Source organism: Pan paniscus, chromosome 6, assembly GCF_029289425.2.
Source record: "Pan paniscus chromosome 6, NHGRI_mPanPan1-v2.0_pri, whole genome shotgun sequence".
Taxonomy (NCBI): domain Eukaryota; kingdom Metazoa; phylum Chordata; class Mammalia; order Primates; family Hominidae; genus Pan; species Pan paniscus.
This window is the reverse complement of record NC_073255.2, coordinates 188,895,467-188,913,147: the sequence shown is the minus strand read 5'-3', so window position 1 is coordinate 188,913,147 and position 17,681 is coordinate 188,895,467.

Genomic DNA, 17,681 nt, shown 5'->3' with positions numbered 1-17,681 from the left:
TACTCGGGAGGCTGAGGCGGGAGAATGGCGTGAACCCGGGAGGTAGACCTTGCAGTGAGCCGAGATTGCACCACTGCACTCCAGCCTGGGCGACACAGCAAGACTCCATCTCAAATAAATAAATAAATAAATAAATAAATAAGAAATAAAAATACCACAATCATGATTACATGAGGTATATAGCTTTTTTATCTTTGTAACTATCTTATTTAGGTATAAAATGGGAAGCAGGTTTGCCTGACGCTTCCCAGCCTGACTTTTTCCTTGGCTTAGTAATTTTGGGGTCCCAAGATTTATTTTCCTTTCACACTATATAGAAAATACCATGTTACAAAGGATGAGAACACTCCTGAAATTAAAGTATTGGTCCCTTGGAGAGCTTTCTTTTACATTTTCTGTTTGTTTTTTCAAAATTCAGTTTATGACACTATTCCACTGTAAATATTCCCTTTAAAAGTCCTAGGTCTTTAAATATTTATCTGAGAGCTTCAGTTAAAGCTCTCAGTGGCTACTGATATTTTGACTTTGTATTCTCTGCAAATCTTTAATAGTATACAGCTGCCATTTTTGTAAACATTCATGGTAAGAAGAATAATTTACTGAAAATAACAAAGTTTTACAGAAAACAGACCTGGTTCATATTCAAATTTTGCCATGTCTTAGGAACTTGCCTAATGCCTTTAGGAAATAAATAATGATGGCCTGGCGCAGTGGCTCACACCTGTAATCCCAGCACTTCGGGAGGCCGAGGTGGGCAGATCACAAGGTCAGGAGTTCGAGACCAGCCTGGCCAACATGGTGAAACCCTATCTCTACTACAAAAAGATACAAAAGTTAGCCAGGCGTAGTGGTGGGTGCCTGTAATCCAAGCTACTTGGGAGGCTGAGGTAGGAGAATTGCTTGAACCCGGGAGGCAGAGGTTGCAGTGAGGCGAGATTGCGCCACCGCACTCCAGCCTGGCAACAGAACGAGACTCTGAAACAAAAAAAAAAAAGAAAAAAGAAAATATATAATGACAACCTATTTGTATTAATGAAGATAAGGTTCAGCAGCAAGTAATGAAAATGCCAACAATCAGTGGCTTGAGCAGATAGAAGTCCATCTCTCCCTTAGATAGAATCAAGGCTGGTTCTGCCATCCCTGGGTGAGGGACCCTGACTCCTCTGTCAGGCTCTTGGCTGCACGTCACTCCATGGCCTCAGGTGGTCCATGCCAGCTGTCTCAGCCCTGGCCTGCTCCTCTGCGTGCTGGCCAGGAGAAAGAGGAGAAAGGGAAGGATGATTTCCAGAAGGTACCCACTCCAGCTGTAAGAGGGGCTGAGCATTGTAGTGTTCACAGCCAGGTGCCCAGCAAAAAAATCAGGATTCTTGTTACTAGAAAAGGAAAAAAGCCTGGGCACGGTGGTTGACACCTATAATCCTGACATTTTGGGAGGCCAAGGCAAGAGGATTGCTTGAGCCCAGGAGTTCAAGACCAACCTGGGCAACATAACAAGACTTCATCTCTACTAACAATAAAATAAAATAAAAAAGCCGGGCGCGATGGCTCACAACTGTAATCCCAGCAGTTTGGGAGGCTAAGGCAGGTGGATCACCTGAGGTCAGGAGCTCAAGACCAGCCTGGCCAACATGGTGAAAACCCATCTCTAACAAAAATACAAAAATTAGCTGGGTGTGGTGGCGGGCGCCAGTAACCCCAGTTACTCAGGAGGCTGAGGCAGGAGAATCACTTGAGCCCGGGAGGCAGAGGTTGCAGTGAGCCAAGATCATGCCATTGCACTCCAGCCTGGGCAACAAGAGTGAAACTCCTTCTTAAAAACAAAACAAAACAAAACATATATATATAAAATCAGGATGCAGTGGCATGCGCGCACAGTCCCAACTATACAGGAGGACCGCTTGAGCTATGATCGAGCCACTGCACTCCAGCCTGGGTAACGGGGTGAAACTTTATCTCAAAAAAGAAAAGGAGCACGGATATTGAGGATATGTCATTTAGATTATATCTATGAAATCCCTACTAAAGTTCTATACAAAGGCAGTCACAAAACACTAATTATGACTGTCACCACTATCATATATTTGTGTTGCCCGTAAATGGATCATTGTCTACAATAAGCCAGGCGTGGTGGTGGGTGCCTGTAATCCCAGTTACTTAGAAGGCTGAGGTAGGAGAATCGCTTGAACCTGGGAGGCGGAGGTTGCAGTGAGCCAAGATAGGCCCACTGCACTCCAGCCTGGGTGATAAAGTGAGACTCCATTTCAAGAAATAATTTTTAAAAAGGATCATGTTCTTAATTTATTATTTCTTTTTTTTTTTTTTTTTTTTTTTGAGACGGAGTCTTGCCTTATCACCCAGGCTGGAGTGCAGTGGCGCCATCTCAGCTCTCTGCAAGCTCCGCCTCCCAGGTTCACACCATTCTCCTGCCTCAGTCTCCCGAGTAGCTGGGACTACAGGCGCCCGCCACCACGCCTGGCTAATTTTTTGTGTTTTTAGTAGAGACGGGGTTTCACCGTGTTAGCCAGGATGGTCTCAATCTCCTGACCTCATGATCCGCCTGCCTTGGCCTCCCAAAGTGCTGGGATTACAGGCGTGAGCCACCGCGTCCGGCCTATTATTTCTTTAAGTAGGAAATTTCTACTAAATGAGTAACAGAAAATGTATCATTATTTTCCTCCTCTGCAGTAAAAACTAAGAAGGTAAAATAAATGTGTATTCTGCATAATTTACCAGATATATACAAAACACTATTCCCTCAGGAAGGATGTCTTCTGCTCTTAGGAATGGAAAACTCAGTTAAACACAAAACACAGTAGGCCGGGCGCAGTGGCTCACGTCTGTAATCCCAGCACTTTGGGAGGCCGAGGTGGGCGGATCACCTGAGGTCGGGACTTCAAGACCAGCCTGACCAACATGGTGAAACCTCGTCTCTACTAAAAATACAAAAATTAGATGGGCATGGTGGCACGTGCCTGTAATTCCAGCTTCTCAGGAGGCTGAGGCAGGAGAATCGCTTGAACCCATGAGGCAGAGGTTGCAGTGAGCCGAGATTATGCCACTGCATTCCAGCCTGGGCAACAAAGTGAGACTCTGTCTCAAAAAAAACCAAAAACCAAAACACAAAAACACAAAACACAACTAAGCACAATTCATCTCATATAACAAAATTTTGGCAAGAAGTGAGCTGTCATTCTTATTTTTATCCCTCTGGACAAATTATATCAAGTATCTGTTACAGCTGTTTAGATTTTCTCTTTAACACTAGTTTTATGTATTTTTATTATACTTGTGACAATGTAGGTTTTTTGTTTCTATCTTTTGCTTGGGGTTCATGGAACTTCTTGGATCTGTGGGTTTATAGTTTTCATCAAATTCAGAAAATTTTTGACAATTATTCCTTTTCTTTCTTTCTTTTTTTTAAGATAGAGTCTCACTCTGTAGCCTAGGCTGGAGTGCAGTGGTGAGATCTCAGCTCACTGTAACCTCTGACTACAGGCTCAAGCAATCCTTCCACCTTAGCCTCCCAAGTAGCTGGAACTACAGGCATGCGTCACCACTCTTGGCTAATTTTTTTGTATTTTTTGTAGAAGCAGGGTTTTGTCATGTTGCCCAGGCTGGCCTCAAACTCCTGGGCTCAAGTGATCCACCCGCCTTAGCCTCTCAAAGTACCGGGATCACAGGCATGAGCTACCATGCCAACCCACCATTATTTCTTAAAAAGAAATGTCCCTTCTCTTTCCCCTCTTCTTCTAGTACTCCAGCTTCATGTATATTAGGTATGCAAAGTTGTTTCACTTAGTGATGTTATGTTCATTTTTTAAAAGGCTTTTTCTCTTTGTTTCATTTTAAAGTTTCTATTGATGTGTCTTTAAGTTCACTAACTTTTTTTTTTTTTTTGAGACAAAGTTTCACTCTGTTGCCCAAGCTGGAGTGCAGTGGCGCAATCTTGGCTCACTGCAACCTCCGCCTCCCAGGTTCAAGTGATTCTCCTACCTCAGCCTCCAGAGTAGCTGGGACTACAGGTGCCCGCCACCACGCCCAGCTAATTTTTGTATTTTTAGTAGAGACGGGGTTTTACCAGATTGGCCAGGCTGGTCTCGAACTCCTGACCTTGTGATTCACCCACCTCAGCCTCCCAAAGTGCTGGGATTACAGGTGTGAGCCACCCCACCCAGCCAATTTTATTGAATTTCTAATAGAAATGATTATATCATCTGAAATACTGATCATTTTGCTATTTCCCTTCCTGCTCTTACCTCTTGCATGTACCTCCTCTCTTGGCATAGAGCTGGAAGCCTCCTATTGTATGCCAAATGTTGGGGGGAATTGGCAGCAGGACATATGGCAGGGAGGACAAAGGTAAGTGGCCTCAAGGACAATGGAGGGAACATTGTCATGTTCCCTATCTTAAAGAAATGCATCAGCTGGGCGCAGTGATTCATGCCTGTAATTCCAGCACTTTGGGAGGCTGAGGCAGGAGGACTGCTTGAGTCCGGGAGTTTGAGACCAGCCTGAACAACATAGCAAAACCCTGTCTCTAAAAAATTTAAAAATTAGCAGGACATGGTGGTACATGCTGTGGTCCCAGCTACTCAGGAGGCTGAGGCAGGAGGATCACTCAAGCCCAGAAGGTTGAGGCTGCAGTGAATCATGATCACACAACTGCACTCCAGCCTGGGTGACAAACTGGGACCCTATAAAAGAAAGAGAAAGAGAAGAAAAGAAAAGAAGAAATAAAAGAAAAGAAAATAAATAAAAGAAAAGAAGGGAAGGGAAGGAAAGGGAGGGGAGGGGAGGGAAGGGAAGGGAAGGGAAGGGAAGGGAAGGGAAATTCTAAAATTTCTGCATCACCTCTGAAATCTGCTGTAGACTTCTGGCATCAGGCTAAGAAGGTGTCTAAGTAAGAGAAAGAAATCTCAAACTTCTTTTCCTGGGCTACTGCTATAATATAAAAATAAGAATTCAACAGAGATAATAACACCTTAATTTTTTTTTTTTTTTTTTTTTTTTTTTTGTGATGGAGTCTCACACTGTTGCCCAGGCTGGAGTGCAGTGGCACGATCTTGGCTCACTGCAACCTCTGCCTCCCAGGTTCAAGCGATTCTCCTGCCTTAGCCTCCCGAGTAGCTGGGATTACAGGCATCTGCCACCATCCCCAGCTAATTTTTGTATTTGTTACCCTACTTCAAGAAGACAGAGGCTTGTGCTTCTCTTAGAGATGGGATTTCACCATGTCGGCCAGGCTGGTCTTGAACTCCTGACGTCGAGTGATCCACCTGCCTCAGCCTCCCAAAGTGTTAGCATTACAGGCGTGAGCCACCATGCCCAGCCACCTTAAACTTTTTAAAAGGATTACTATTTGGAGCTTTGTTTACTTTTCTCAATTATATATTCTTTACTATATATCTGTTCAGTTTTCAGTAAATTGATGAGTTTGCTTTTTTAGACTACTGCAAATGTATTGATACATTTCTAGATATCAAACCAGATATGATGGCCCATGCCTGGAGTCTCAGCTACTCAGGAGGCTTAGGCAGGAGGATTGCTTGAGCCTAGGAGTTCAAGACTGTACTGTGCTATGATCGCACCTGTGAATAGCCACTGCACTCCAGCCTAGGCAATGTAGGGAGACCCTATCTCAAAAAAAGAAAAAAAAAATTTCCTAATGGGAAAAGGACAAGGAATATAAAAAATTGTGAAGGAGATTTCAGTTAATATTTTAAAATATTGTCCTCGAACCCCTCTGAGCCTGTCCTGGTTCTGAGAGCTGCCCGATAAATTTTATATCCTGTAATTCATAGCTGCAGAATCCAGAAAATGTTACCCTACTTCAAGAAGATACAGGCTTGTGCTTCACTTAGGATCTGCACCTGCTTTAAGATCTGATTCTGGATTATAAAAGCATCAGCTAGAAGTAATTTTTGTCTCAAAAAGCTCTCTACTATAACAACATAGGATAATAGCTAACACTTTGAAGTTAAGATTATTTTTTTCCAGATATTAAACAATGGGGAAAATTTTTCTTTTTTAATTAAAAAGTCTCAATTACAAAAGTAATACCTGCTTCCTGCATGAAAATTAAAGCAATTTTCAAGCTATAAAGTAAAAAATGGAATGTCTCTAACCTGCTTTTTCCTCCTCTATTCCTGTTACAGAGCTGTAGTTTATAACCTAGAACTTTGGAAAACCTTTTTGACAATATAACCTGTTAATTTTCTGAAAGCTGAACAGACATTATAGTAAAGAATATATACTTGAGAAAAGTAAGAAAAGCTCCAACTAGTAATCTTTTTAAAAAGTTTAAGGCATTATTATCTCTGTTGAATTCTTGTTTTTATATTATAGTGGTAGCCCCAGAGAAAGAGGTTTGAGATGTCTTCGTCTTGAAATCTTTTTTTTTTTTTTTTTTTTTTTTGAGACAGAATTTCGCTCTTGTCACCCAGGCCGGAGTGCAATGGTGCGATCTCGGCTCACTGCAGCCTGGGCCTCCCAGGCTCAAGCAATTCTCCTGCCTCAGCCTCCCAAAGTAGCTGAGATTACAGGCGCCTACCACCATGCCCAGCTAATTTTTCTATTTTTATTTTTAGTAGAGACAGGGTTTCACCATGTTGGCCAGGCTGGTCTTAAACTCCTGACCTCAGGTGATCCACCTGCCTCGGCCTCCCAAAGTGCTGGGATTACAGGTGTGAGCCACCACGCCCAGCGAAAAAATTCTTAATTATCTGTTTTAGCCCCAGGGACACCTTGGAAGAAAGCAATTTTAGTGTGAGAGAAATAGAACGGTACCTTGTAGTGGGATGAGAAGGGATGAATTTCCCAGCATGGGTAGTGTGGCCAGGAGGAGCAGAGTGGAGGGTGAGTGTGGGAAATTCCACAGAGCTCTAAGTCTCCCATAGAAGTCACTCCAGCATAGGTTTGTTATTTTTTTTGAAGTATTATGATGCCCCTAAACTTCAGATAGACCCCAATTCTCCGGTAATTACAAAGAACCTCTTATAAACTAATTAGAAATAATTGTAGGAGTAGCGGATACTTTGGGTTTACCCCTGCTGCTGCAAACACTACAATAAGATAGAGGCCAAGTTTCTTTTTTTTGTTTTTTTTTGAGACAGAGTCTCACTCTGTCCCCCAGGCTGGAGTGCAGTGGGGCAATCTCGGCTCACTGCAACTGCCACCTCCTAGGTTTAAGCGATTCTCCCGCCCCCGCCCGCCCCCTGAGTAACTGGGACTACAGGCATCTGCCACCATGCCCCGCTAATTTTTGTAGTTTTAGTAGAGACGGAGTTTCACCATGTTGGCCATGCTAGTCTTGAACTCCTGACCTCAGGTGAGACAAATTGGCTGGCACGGTGGGTCATGCCTGTAATCCCAGCACTTTGGGAGGCTGAGGCAGGTGGATCGCCTGAGGTTAGGAATTTGAGACCAGCCTGGTCAGCATGGTGAAACCCCGTCTCTACTAAAAATACAAAAATTAGGTGGGCATGGTGGCCGGTGCCTGTAGTCCCAGCTACTTGGGAGTCTGAGAGGGGGAAATTGCTTGAACCCAAGAGACTGAGGTTGCAGTGAGCCAAGATTGCGCCATGCACTCCAGCCTGGACGACAGAGTGAAACTCAAAAACAAAAAAAGATAGAAGCCAAGATTTGTCATCAGATGTTCTGAATAGTACCAACCCCATTATAAACACTCAAATCAATGTTAGATGGTGCAACAGCAACAAATGACAACCCAGGGACCTTTGCTCCATCGCCTATAATTAATGATGAAATGATAGCAGCTTTAAGCAGAGAGGCAAGGCAAAAGGTTTAGAAGAGATGGTTCTATTTTGCTATTGGTCTCCATTCCCCACTTCCCTTCTTGTTGCATTCAGAGAGAGGATAGAAAAAAACACTTGGAAGGAAAGACAAAAAGAGAGGAGCATTTTTAAAAGACATAAATTGTAATGGAAGAGCCACAAGATTAATCATTGTTTCTGCTTTTTTGAGACAGGGTCTCGCTCTGTCACCCAGGCTGGAGTACAGTGGTGTGATCTTGGCTTATTGCAACTTCTGCCTCCTGGGCCTCAGGCAATCCTCCCACCTCAGACTCCCAGGTAACTGGGAATACAGGTGCATGCCACCACGCCCAGCTAACTCTTGTATTTTTTGTAGAGATAGGGTTTTGCCACATTCCCCAGACTGGTCTTGAACTCCTGGGCTCAAGTGATCTACCCACTTTGGCCTCCCAAAGTACTGGGATTACAGGCATGAGCCACCGTGCCCAGCCCTACAAGATTAATCTTATTTCTGATTTATTTATTTACTAACCGTGTTAGTAACCTGTGAACCTCAGTTTCTTCCGTTTTTTTTTTTTTTTTTTTTTTTGGAGAGACAGGGTCTCACTATGTTGCCCAGGCAAATCTAGAACCCCTGGCCTCAAGTCATCCTCCTTCCTCAGCCTCTCAAAGTGTTGGGATTATAGGAGTGAGCCACTGTGCCTGGCCTCTGCAACTTTAAAATTGGGCCCAGGAGTTCCACACCAGCTATGATCACACCACTGCACTCCGGCCTGGGTAACTCAGCGAGACCCTGTCTCAAAAAAAAAGAAAAGAAAAGAAAAAAGAAGGATTTCTGACTAGATATCAGAGTTGTGAGATCAAGAGATAATGTTGGAATATGAAAAATGGGCATGGTGGCTCACGCCTGCAATCCCACCACTTTGGGAGGCCAAAGCAGGTGCCTGAGGTCAGGAGTTCGAGACCAGCCTGGCTAACATGGTGAAACCTGGTCTCTACTAAAAATATAAGAAAAATAGCTGGGTGTGGTGGTGCACACCTGTAGTCTCAGCTACTCGGGAGGCTGAGGCAAGAGGATCGCTTCAACGCAGGAGGCAAAGGTTGCAGTGAGCCGAGATCACACCATTGCACTCCAGCCTGGGCAACAGAGCAAGTAGCGATGGGTTTTTGCCATGTTGGCCAGGGTGGTCTCGATTTCTTGACTGCGTGATCTGCCCGCCTCAGCCTCCCAAAGTGCTGGGATTACAGGCATGAGCCACCGCACCTGGTTGGTTTCAGGACACTTTCACGCTCCTAAAAATTACAAAGAACCCACCAGGAGGTTCGTTTATGTGGATCATATTTTTTGATATTTACCATATTAGAAACTAAAATTGAGAAAATTTAAAAACACTTCTTTATTACTTCATTTTAAAAGAACAACAAACCCATCATGTTAATGTAAAGAACACATTTTTATTAAAAATAATTATATTCTCCAAAACAAAAGACACCATAAAGAGTGGCATTGTTTTACAATTTTATGAATCTCTTTGCTATCTGGCTTAATAGAGGACAGCTGGTTCTCATATCTGCATTCAGTCTATTGCAGTCTGATGTTTTGGTTGAATTACATGAAGAGAATCTGGCCTCACATGGATATGAAGTTGGAAAACGAAGGGCCTCACAGACCCACCGAAAGGGCCTCCAGAATCCCAGGGGTCCTCAGGCCACACGCTGAGAACCGCTGCATTGGAGCGTGGCACATTAGAATAAAGATGGGACTGGCGTGGGAATAAAAAAGCCTATTCTGAGGTCTTTGTATTAACATGAAATATCTGTTTACAATTCTGTCATTTTCAGGATCCTACAGTTGGGGGCTGGGAAATTCCATACTTGTCAATTCTCCCCCATTTCCAGCACAGCATAGAAGTATGACTGATGTCTCTTAAATAGTAAAATGAAACAAGGGGCTACACTTATAATTTAAAATACAGTTGTTGATTTATTTATTTATTTTCATTTATTTTATTTTATTTTTTTAGACAGAGTCTCGTTTCTTCACCCAGGCTAGAGTGCAGTGGCGCAATCTCTGCTCACTGCAACCTCCGCCTCCCGGGTTCAGGCAATTCTCCTGCCTCAGCCTCCCAAGTAGCTGGGATTACAGGCATGTGCCAGCACGCCTGGCTAATTTTTGTATTTTTAGTAGAGACGGGGTTTCACCATGTCGGCCAGGCTGGTCTCAAATTCCTGATCTCAAGTGATCTGCCCACCTCGGGCTCCCAAAGTGCTGGGATTACAGGCGTGAGCCACCGCACCCAGCCTGTTGATTTATTTTTCTTTTTTTATTTTTGTAGAGACAAGGCCTCACTGTGTTGCCTAGGCTGGCCTCAAACTCCTGGCTCCAAGTGATCCTCCTGCCTTGGGCTCCCAAAGTGCTGGGATTACAGGTGTGAGCCACCAGCCACAGTTGTTGATTTTTTTTTTTTTTTTTTTTTTTTTTTAGATAAGGCCTCACTCTGTTGCCCAGGCTGGAGTGCAGTGGTACCATCAGAGCTCACTGCAGCCTCAAACTCCAGGGCTTAAGCCATCTTCCCAGCTTGGCTTCCCAACCAGCTGGGACTAGAGGTGTGCGCCACCATGACTGGCTCATTTTAAAATTTTTTTGTAGAGATGGGGTCTTCCTATGTTGCCCAGGCTGGTGTTGAACTGTTGGCCTCAAGTGATCCTCCTGCCTCAGCCTCCTGAAGTGCAGGGATTACAGGCATGAGCCACTGTACCTGGCCCACAGTTGTTGACTTTAATGGAGAGAGACACTATATCTAATTATCCATCTCTGAGTACTAAAAATATGAAAAGATATATATTTTAAATCTGTAGGCCAGGGGAGGTGGCTCAGTAATACCAGCACTTTGGGAGGCCGAGGCAGGCGGATCACCTGAGGTCAAGAGTTGTTTTTTTTTTTTTGAGACAGAGTCTTTCTCTGTCGCCCAGGCTGGAGTGCAGTGGTGCCATCTCGGCTCACTGCAAGTTCCATGTCCTGGGTTCAAGCAATTCTCCTGCCCCAGCCTCCTGAGTAGCTGGGACTACAGGCGCATGCCACCACGCCCAGCTAATTTTTGTATTTTTAGTAGAGAAAGGGTTGTACCATGTTGGCCAAGATGGCCTCTATCTCTTGACCTCATGATCTGCCCGCCTTGGCCTCCCAAAGTGGTGGGATTACAGGCATGAGCCACCACACCCGGCCAAGGTCAGGAGTTTGAGACCAGCCTGGCCAACATGGCAAAACCTCGTCTCTACTAAAAATACAAAAATTAGCCGGGCGTGGTAGTGGGGGCCTGTAATCCCAGCTACTGGAGAGGCTGAGGCAGGAGAATCACTTGAACCCGGGAGGCAGAGGTTGCTGTGAGCTGAGATTGGGCCCCTGGACAGGGGGAAAGAAAAAGGAAAGGAAAGAGAAAAGGAAAGGGAGAGGGGGAGGGAAAGGGAAAGGGGAAGGGGAAGGGAAGGGAAAGAGAAAAAGAAAGGAAGGGAAGGGAAGAAGGGAAAGGAAAGGAAGAGGAAAGGGAAAGGAAGGGAAGAGAGAGGAAGGAAGGAAGGAGAGAGAAAATAATTTTTAAAAAATTAATGATTCCAGGAAATCCTAAAATGAGCCTGTCTCTTCATTTCTGTGGATTTCTTGTCACTATATAGATGAAATAATGGTTTATGTCATTCTGCAGCAAAACAAACCAACATTTACTTCTATTTACACTTCAATTATGAAAGCTAATTGTTGGATTAAATCAACTGCAACTGGGTTATATCAAATCTCACAGAGTTGTTAAAACCTTAAGTTACCATGTAATAATCTGGAAATGTCACCTAAAATTCTGGATTTCCAGCTTTCTGGGAAAATGGAAATTCTGGCAGTAGTTGCTCCAAATTCTCAGATGGAAATCGTTACTGAAAGGTGAATACCAGAGATGCTCCGTAGTCTCTTGTAGTCCTACTACTTCCTGTGGTCCTCAGCAGTGAACCCTCAACCTACCCATCCATTTGAGTTTTCAGTTCCTGGTATATGAAAAACTTTACACTGTTTTCAGGACTGTTAACAGTTTGCTAGTATGGCTGGATTTATATCACGAAACTCCAACAAGTCAATGTATTCATGGATCCACCTGACATGAAATTAACAAAGAACCTCTTAGCTCAATGTTTCTCAAAGTATGGTGGACAGGAACACCATGTGAGAAAAAACTGAGAATCTCTGGAAATAAGCCTGAGAATCTCTTGAAATAAGCAACAGGCTTGTTCCTCTTCTTCTTCTTCTTTTTGGCGGGGGACAGGGTCTTGCTCTATTGCCCAGGCTGAAGTGCAGTGGCACAACCACAGCTCACTGCAGCCTCAACCTCCCAGGCTCAAGCTATCTTCCTGCCTAGGCCTCCCAAAGTACTGGGATTACAGGCATGAGCCACCACGCTCTGCCTGGGGTATGCATTTGAAATGAGTTCTCCAAATGATTCTCATGTATACTCAATTTTGAGAACCAATGTCCTAAAGCAGAAAAACAATTCATTATTTTGCAAATTGCTCTCCCTTCAGTGGTTTTTTGACAGAATATGTAAATTCTAAGAGAATTCAAAGGAAGAATTTACTCGTAGCTGGACAGATCAGGGAAGGCTGTCCTGGGAGATGGTAGCATTTGATGAAAACACAGGATGGAGACATGTGCAGAATGGTGCCCCAGGGGGCGGAAACTGCGTGAGCAAAGGCACAGAGGCAGGAAAAGGGCATGTGTAGGGAAGGGCAAGCAACTTTCCTTGGTTGTCATAAGGGTTCATTAAAGGGAGTAGAAGTCAAGCAGGGTGGCTCACACCTGTAATCCCAGCAATTCAGGAGGCCAGAGTGGGAGGATCACTTAAGCCCAGGAGTTTGAGACCAGCCTGGGCAACATAGTGAGGCCCGGTTTCTATTATTTATTTTTATTATTATTATTTTTTAGATGGAGTCTCACTCCATTGCCCAGGCTGGAGTACAGTGGCGCGACCTCAGCTCACTGCAACCTCTGCCTCCTGGGTTCAAGCGATTCTCCTGCCTCAGCCTCCTGAGTAGCTGCGACTACAGGCGCACGCCACCACGCCCAGCTAATTTTTTGTATTTTTAGTAGAGACAGGGTTTCACCATGTTGGCCAGGATGATCTCAACCTCTTGACCTCATGATCTGCCCGCCTTGGCCTCCCAAAGTGCTGGGATTACAGTCGTAAGCCACCACACCCGGCCTATTTTTTTTTTTAAATGGGGGGAGTAGAGGATACTTAACAAGCTTGGCAAAGAGGCAGGGGCCTCATCATTAACAGATATGACCGCCTGACTAAGGCACATGGCAGGAAGCTTTTGAAATGAGGGCTAATATGATCAGAACCATACATTGGAAGGATTTGTCAGGCATGAGTAGGAGCAGGGAAAACAAGAAACCAAGATGTGCTTTCATGGTGTTTAAACTAAAGGGATAATACTGGGAATAGAAAGAGGGAAACAGAGCTGGGCACGGTGGCTCACGCCTGTAATCCCAGCACTTTGGGAGGACGAGGTGGGCAGATCACCTGAGGCCAGGAGTTCAAGACCAGCCTGGCCAACATGGTGAAACCCTATTTCTACCAAAAATACAATTAGCTGGGCGTGGTGGCACATGCCTGTAATCCCAGCTACTCAGGAGGCAGAGGCAGGAGAATCACTTGAACCTGGGAGGTGGAGGTTGCAATAAGCCAAGATCGTGCCACTGCACTCCCACCTGGGTGACAGAGACTCTGTCAGAAAGGAAGGGAAGGAGGATGGGAGTGAGGGAGGGAGGGAGGGAAGGAGGGCGGAAAGAAGGAAGGAAGGAAGGAAGGTAGGAAAGAAGGAAATAGATTTCTGAGCTACGTTAGGGGTAAAAGTCACAGATTGGACTCGCAACTGTGAGCCTGCAAAAAGCAGAGTAGGCCGGGTGTGGTGGCTCACACCTGTAATCCCAGCGCTATGGGAGGCTGAGGGGGGAGGATCATGAAGTCAGGAGATGGAGACCATCCTAGCTAACACAGTGAAACCCTGTCGCTACTAAAAATACAAAAAATTAGCCAGGTGTTGGGGCATGTGTCTGTAGTCCCAGCTACTTGGGAGGCTGACAGGAGAATTGCCTGAACCCAGGAGGCGGAGGTTGCAGTGAGCTGAGATCATGCCACTGCACATCAGCCTGGGAGACAGCACGAGACTCCACCTCAAGAAAAAAAAAAAAAAAAAAAAAGAAAGAGTAGTTCTTAACACTAGCTGCATGTTACAATCAGCTGGGGAGCTTTCAAAAATGTCCTTCTTAGGCTGGGCATGGTGGCTCACACCTATAATCCCAGCACTTTCGGAGGCACTGAGGTCAGGAGTTCAAGACCAGCCTGACCAGCATGGAGAAACGCCATCTCTACTAAAAAAAAAAAAAAAAAATACAAAATTAGCCAGGCGTGGTGGTGCATGCCTATAATCCCAGCTACTCGGGAGGCTGAGTCAGGAGAATAACTTGAACCCGGGAGGCGGAGGTTGCAGTGAGCTGAGATCTTGTCACTGCTCTCCAGCCTGGGCGACAGAGCATGACTCGTCTCAAAAAACAAAAAACAAAATAGAGATGTGGATTTCAGAGTTCACTGCATAAAGATGAGAATTGAAAACAGCTGCTCTGAATATTGTTTGAAAGTTAGGTTAGGCATTTGGCAAACAGTACCTAAGTTACAAAATCATCATGGAAGAGAAAGAGAGAGATGGGCCAATGCTAGAACTTGAGGAATATCTGCAGGTATACTCAAGAGAGTAGACCATTTTAATGTTTAACATTTGAACTCCCTTTCTTCTTTTCTTCCTTCCTGCCCTTCCTTCATTTTAAAATTTACTTTCCTGTCATTTTGAGGGTTTGTATCTATATGTCAGGAAAAGTAGAAAATGGTGAGTTATGCACTTATATAATTAAATTCCCAACTTGGACCACCTTGGCCTGTCTAATCCTGGGTTAGCTCTCCCAACTATTACACCATCCCTTAGAAAAAGTATAAGCTTTCATAGGTGTGAGATTGACTGCGGAGATAGCCAGGTACGTTGGCCAGGAAAGGCTAGGACTCAGCTGGAATTAATTAACTTCTTAGAGGCATAGAAAAAAGAAACCAACACGTTCCTGGGCTTGATCATGGGTATTAGAGTTCATTTCTACTTGAGGGAACGCTGGCCTGCAAGTTGCCTGTTAGCTCTACAATCAGTTCTCTAAACTCTAATGCAAAAGAGCCTTTCCCTTTCCTCTCTCGGCTAAAATTTTTTTTTTCTGAGAAGGAGTCTTGCTCTGTTGCCCAGGCTGGAGTGCAGTGGAGCAACGCGGCTCACTGCAAGCTCCGCCTCCTGGGTTCACACCATTCTCCTGCCTCAGCCTCCCAAGTAGCTGGGACTACAGGCACCCGCCACCATGCCTGGCTAATTCTTTTTGTATTTTTAGTAGAGATGGGGTTTCACCATGTGAGCCAGGATAGTCTCAATCTCCTGACCTCGTGATCCCCCCACCTTGGCCTCCCAAAGTGCTGGGATTACAAGCATGAGCCACCATGCCTGGTCTTTTTTTTTTTTTTTTTTAAGACAGAGTCTCGCTCTGACGCCCAGGCTGGAGTGCAGTGGTGTGGTCTCGGCTCACCGCAACCTCTGCCTCCCAGGTTCATGTGATTCCCCTGCCTCAGTCTCCCGAGTAGCTGAGATTACAAGCGACTACCACCACGCCCGGCTAATTTTTGTAGAGACGGGGTTTCACCATGCTGGTCAGGCTGGTCTTGAACTCCTGACCTCGTGATCCACCCACCTCGGCCTCCCAAAGTGCTGGGATTACAGGCATGAGCCACCGTGCCTTTTTTTTTTTTTTTTTTTTTTTGAGATGGAGAGTCTCTCTCTTGTCTCCCAGGATGGAGTGCAGTGGCAAGATCTCAGCCCACTGCAACCCCCGCCTTCCGAGTTCAAGCGATTCTTCTGCCTCAGCCTCCCGAGCAGCTGGGACTACAGGCATGCGCCACCATACCTGGCTACTTTTTGTATTTTTAGTAGAGACAGGGTTTCACCATGTTGGCCAGGCTGGTCTCGAACTCCTAACCTCAAGTGATCCACCTGCCTCGGCCTCCCAAAGTGCTGGGATTACAGGCGTGGGCCACCATGCCTGGCCCCCGGCTAAGTTTTCTTTTACAGAGTTGGAGGGTGTGACCAGGCTTGACCTCATACTCATGCTATTGTTACAATGTGATTGTATTAATCATGCTATTTTACGATGTGATTTCTTCATGGGGAAACACCTTAATTCATATTCTGGTAGGTAAGTTTCTTTCTTTTTTGTTATTTTAATTTTTTCAATGTTTTACAGAGAAGTTGGGGTAGTCTTACTACCTTGCGCAAGCTGGTCTCGAACTCCTGACTTCAAGTAATCCTCTCACATCGGCCTCCCGAAGTGCTGGGATTACAGGTATGTCACTGCGCCCAGCCCTGGTGGGGGAGTTTCTGAAGGGAGCAGGTTCTACAGGGAGCATGCCATCTTTGGCCATGGAGAAGTTTATCTACCACCTTGTCACCCTCCTAAGAGGCAAAGGAGCACCTTCTGGCAACTTGAGATTGTAAGAGATTGAGACCAGGCTGGGCAACATGGCAAAAACGCATTTCTAAAAAAAAAAAATTTAGCCGGGCATGGTGGTACATACTTGTAGTTCCAGCTTCTCAGGAAGCTGAGGCATGAGAACTGCTTGAACCTGGGAGGTGGCGGTTGCAGTGAGCAGAGATCATGCCACTGCACTCCAGCCTGGGTGATAGAGCCAGACCTTGTCTCAAAAAAGAAAAGGAAGGGAAGGAAGGGAAGGAAGGGAGGGAAGGGAGGGAAGGGAGGGAAGGGAGGGAAGGAAGGAAGGGAGGAAGGGAGAGAGAGAAAGGAAGGAAGGAGAAGAGAAGAGAAAAGAAAGGAGAAAGAAGGGAGAGAAAGAAAGAAAGAACACAGAGAGAGAAAGGGGTAAATGCCTCGCCCAAGGCTGTACAGCTGCCTACAGCAAAACCCCATTGGTGGGCAAGTTCCTGGATCCAAGCTCTGAACTCTTTTCACAATGAACACTTAGCAAAATGTCATACACTCTGCTCGTTCACCATCATCATCAATTAACAAGTGGAATCTATAACCAAACTTTGAACAGATTCTCTTTTCTATTCAGTCTGAGCCTGTTTTGAATGAAGTAGAGAATCAAATCAAGACAGCATCATCACATTGAGTCAGTGGGTTAATTGCCTAGCCTAGGTTGGAAACAGCTTCCACTGGCCCCACTTATTACATGTTCTTCATTGTGACTGGAAAACTAAAGTCCTCAGGCCTATTTGCTCAGCCCGATAGGGCACAGTTGTTGATAGACAGAGGATTTCCTTGTACTGCCTGCCATGTGCGAGTCCTTCCGCCTTGAGAAGGTACTTGACAGAGCAAGAGAGAGAGGGTCTCTGTGATATGCAAGTGAAAATCAACAAGTAAACAAATCAATACCGACTAGGATAAATGCTATATTTTATTTTATTTTATTTTATTTTATTTTATTTTATTTTATTTTATTTTAATTTAATTTAATTTAATTTTATTTTATTTTATTTTATTTTATTTTATTTTAGACAGAGTCTCTCTCTGTCACCCAGGCTAGAGTGCAGTGGCGCGATCTCAGCTCACTGCAACCTCCGCCTCCCGGGTTTAAGCAATTCTCCTGCCTCAGCCTCCCAAGTAGCTGGGATTACAGGCGCCCACCACCACGCCTGGCTAATTTTTGTATTTTTTAGTAGAGATGGGATTTCACCATCTTGGCCAGGCTGGTCTCAAACTCCTGACCCCGTGATCCACCTGCCTCGGCCTCCCAAAATGCTGTGATTACAGCTGTGAGCCACTGC